The following is a 4,519-nucleotide window of genomic DNA, read 5'->3' as shown; positions in this document are numbered from 1 at the left end:
TAGTTTACTGTGTTAATTTTTTCCATGGTTTACTCACCATAAAACAGAGTGAGCGAAGTACAAATATAGAATAAGAGTGATTTGCTCGAAGCTTTTTACACACTCTTTAGGCATTCATTATGATGGGGAGACCACCAGGGGACTTACCCTGTCAGACGTGTTATTCTAAACTTTATCTGACACTGACTGCACAAGGGTTGTGTAAAATAACCTGCATAAAGCCAAAGCCCTGAAGGTGGCTAAATCATAGCACTTTCTAGCAGTAACTGTGATCGAAACTTCTGAAGCAATGGAGACCAAACTCAGTGAGACACGGGGAGAGCTGGAACTTGATGGCAAACACTGAAAGTTTATTATGAAGTTACGGCCTTAGAATTGATAAACAAGTGGTTCTCTCTTGTTTCTCACTTCTTTTGCAAATCTGCTCTTCCATTTCTTTTTATTCCAATATGTGCTGATATCCACAGAGATATCACACTGAGTTTGATCATCTGAAATCTGTGTAATGTATGTTTTAACTCTGTCAATATATCCGCTCTGCTTGTTGACTAACTGTATAACTTGGTGCATTGTGAACTCATACACCACCCATCCTTTAAATGTTCCCAAGTGATCTTTTCCCTCTGAGGTCCCAGCTATGTTCCTTCTGTGTGTTACAGCTGGAACCAACTTCTTCTAAGATGTGATCTATGGTCTTCATAAGCTGGCTAAAGTCTTGTTGTTATTACATTACTGAGCCGAGGTGAAACAATTACTAAGTGATGATTTATGAACTAATAGATTTATGGTCATTTTCTTCTGAGGATCCCCTTTTGAAGAAGTAGTTTACTTTATGATTTACAACTCTTCTTATACATTGATCAAGTGTTCCATGTTATTGTGTTTGTTGTTTTTGGCTATATGCCTTTTTGTACCATATTTGAAGCATAAGAATACAGAATAAAGAAATTGTAATTTAGGACTGACAGATACATTTATTTTTTTGATATAAGTGTAGTTTACCAAAAGTCCCACAAAGGATTTGAACGAGAGACATGATAAGTGATAGCAGAAGAATAGCTTCTTGCGTCAAGACCAGGTTGAAACATCGAAAGTCGAAAGTATACATTCTGTAAAGTTTGTGAATTTGGCTGCAGAACTTTTTCAACAAAATTCCTGGGGGTTAAGACGTGATGACACAAACCCAGCTGTAGGTAATGTCAAATAACGCATACTGATACATTGCAGTGATTTAACCGATACTGAATATCACTCGAAACTCAATATAGAAATGGTCAATCCTGTGCAGTTTGAATGGATAAAAATCAAGAATATAGTGTAAAAACTATTTAAATGGGATACAAATGTTGTTATTGGATTTCATTATCCCACTATCTGTAACCATTGTCATTGTTTCATCCAAATCCAGGTTTCATTGATCATTTATGACAAGAAATTAAGTTTTTTGTGCATGTTCAAACAACCAGGCTCCAATGACAAAATGGAGACACACTATTTTAACATTAAAGCAAAGTCTGTGTTAAATAATTCAAGTTTGAAGTGTGGACCAGTGAAACCAGTAAGCAGGTTTGGTGTGAGTTTAAAGGCAACAAAAAACTAAGTTACATAGACAAGGCTACATAACAAAACCAAACCAGCAGAGAGAAGCAGGGAGAGAGAGAGCGCTGCAGCTGTGCTGTCTCTAGGCCCAAGTGTGTGAGATTTCTCCCATCAGTCAGCAGGGTGAGAATAGCAATGAAAAAAAACACCCTACATGACAGATCATCACATTCTGGATCTACACCAGGCACATGTTGAGCTTTATGCACGTTAAGCCTTTTTAATAAAACCAGACCTCCTGTCTTTGTGAAAACTGACACCCTCAAAGGTCCAGTTTGAAATTTATGGATTTTTTTTACCCTCCTATCCCAACTTAAGGTCATAGTTTGCGAGTGTTAATACAAATTCCTAACATATAAATGACCTCCCACAGCATTGACTGTGTTCTCACTGTTGATGTGGCAGCTTGCTCGGGCCCAGGGGGAATGTGGCTTGGTAAACGTACAGAGAATTACTCAAGCTGGAATGCGCACTGAAAAGTGAAAGAAGGTTGTGCTATTGCAACATGGAGCTAGACGTACAGTCATGAACTCACGTGGTGTAGATTCAGTCAGGTCACAATCCTGAAGATAGTTTAAATGCAGGAGCTGTGCTTAATTTATTATTTTGGTTCTCATGCACACACCTTCTCTTGGTCCCTGGGGCCACACTGGTTCATGCCAGGACCTGGCTCAGCTTTTGAAATAAAAACTTTTAACAAAAGTGACATCTGTTACAGCAACTGCTGTTAAGTAGCCAAGACTGTGTTTGAAGGTGAGAAATGTGCAGCCTTACACAATCAATTCATGACTGTTATGAGTACAGTATTTGTGTGCACTGCATCTTGACATATAATTTGCATCAGGAAACATTCATATGCTCAAAACAGTGAATGTAAATGCTAAATACATTTTGAGGCACAGCATTATTCTCACACCGAAAGACTCCCTGCACCCTCACCTTTTGCACTTTCAACACCTGAAAATCAGATATGATAGTGTTTGATAATGATGCATTGAGGTGTAGTCTCCTATCATGTTTCGTTACTTTGGTTATCTTTTCCCCTTTTTCCCCCCAAAAATTTGCTCAATATCACAATAATATCTTTATTTTTTTAAGTGTTAGTATAGGTGTTGGTTTAGTCCCTTGAACCTTAAGGTTGATGCAAAATAACAGTAATCTATAGAACTTCAATAACCAATTTAAGACAACTTATGATGTGTTCAACGATCAAACTCATATTCACACCATGACTTTTTGCCTTGGCTTGATTTCTGAAAGTTCCTCATTGAGGTTTACTTCACCATCTTTGTTATATTTTGTATGACTTATCAGAAGAAGAAGACAAAGAAGAAGAGGACAAAGAAGAAGAGGACAAAAAAGTAGAAGAACAAGTCTTCTCTAATCAGTAGAGAAATTCAGTGTTCTCTCTCTGTCTGTTACACATGAATGCAAAGTACCAAGTGACTTAATTTTAAAAAGTAATTGAAAAAAGATTATTGTACTTAGGACAATAGGATACATTTAGTAAGTTATTCTAAATTATGACCAAAGTTAAGCAGGGAGGACCTCCTACATTTTTCAAGTTATTCAATCCCCAAAAATTGTTATGCAAACTGTTTATACAGAGGATTTTCTGAGATATCCTGCTGTGCTGCATGTTCTGCCAACACATTCAGTTGTGTGCCGATCACACAGCTCCTTATTCATAATGGTAAGCTGAACAAAACAACCTTTTACAAAAGCATAAAAGTGTTAACACAATAAGTGTCTTCCTCCATTGGATTTTCCCAGCCAAAAAGCACCAAAGGGCTTTAGTTTATGTTAGAGGAAGAAATTGTAACTGATTGATATCAGTGATGCCAAGATGCCAAACTTTCATAACTTTCTATATTTTATTAGCAAGATTTACCAAACAGTGCTTTTACAGTTCAGAGGAAAAATAAGGGGTATATTTTTTGATGATAAAGAAGATTGGATAAAGCAAAGTGGAGTAGTGTAGCAGACTGTAATTACATAAGATTTAAAAGGAAGTTAGTAGACTTAGAATTAGTTTAGAAGGATTGGTGAAAGGGCGTTTTTTCTTTTTAAAGGGTCTCCAATTTATGAATGGAGAGTTATACTGTATTCTAACTTTATCAAATATATTTGGGCATGAATGTGAATAATACACTCTGAAAAGGAGTCGGGAAATCGAAACGTAAAGAGAGAAACCACAAGATAAAGAAATATGCATTGAAGCACATTTGGTTACCATCTCGTGTATGTAGAGGGAATTCAAATGGAAAGTTATTATACGATTATTTGGTAACCAAAAATAGTAGCTAAAATGGTCCCAGAAATGTAAATAAATGTTGAGAAATGCGGCGCACCTATTGGTCACCATTCCAATATGTTTGTGACTTAAATGTATCACAATTAGGGTTGTTTAAACCTGCTTCAACAACATTGAATGTATGGTCTGAGAAGGTGTTATTCTATCAGATTGTCCAAATCATTTATTCTCAGAGAATTCAAAAAGATATATTTAGTAAAATAACACGGCAAAAAAGCTTCTGTAGAACAAAAAAAGCGTGACCTTGTATGTGCACGTTCCTGAAACTGTAATAAAAACAAAAAGGGGAGAAGAGATAAAGTAAAGTGCAGTACATACAATAAATCAACCACTTGTGTGTTCACAGCTGTGTGCATCGCCTATGATTAATCTAAACATAATTCTCATCAGGTTTTGTGTTCCCTCTTGAATTTACACATTTGTATCAAGTGGAAACGGAAATGAGAGCTCTTTCAACACATGGACACTAAACTGACACTAGAAAGGTCAAGCTGATCTTAGGACGAGTTATTGACAAGCACAACATGCAGTACATTTTGGCCCAACCATCCACCCTGACTTTACCTCCTCCGCAGAGGCTCTCTCAGTAAATCCTCAGCACTTTTA

Source organism: Eleginops maclovinus, chromosome 11, assembly GCF_036324505.1.
Source record: "Eleginops maclovinus isolate JMC-PN-2008 ecotype Puerto Natales chromosome 11, JC_Emac_rtc_rv5, whole genome shotgun sequence".
NCBI classification, from domain to species: domain Eukaryota; kingdom Metazoa; phylum Chordata; class Actinopteri; order Perciformes; family Eleginopidae; genus Eleginops; species Eleginops maclovinus.
This window is presented reverse-complemented; position numbering follows the sequence as displayed.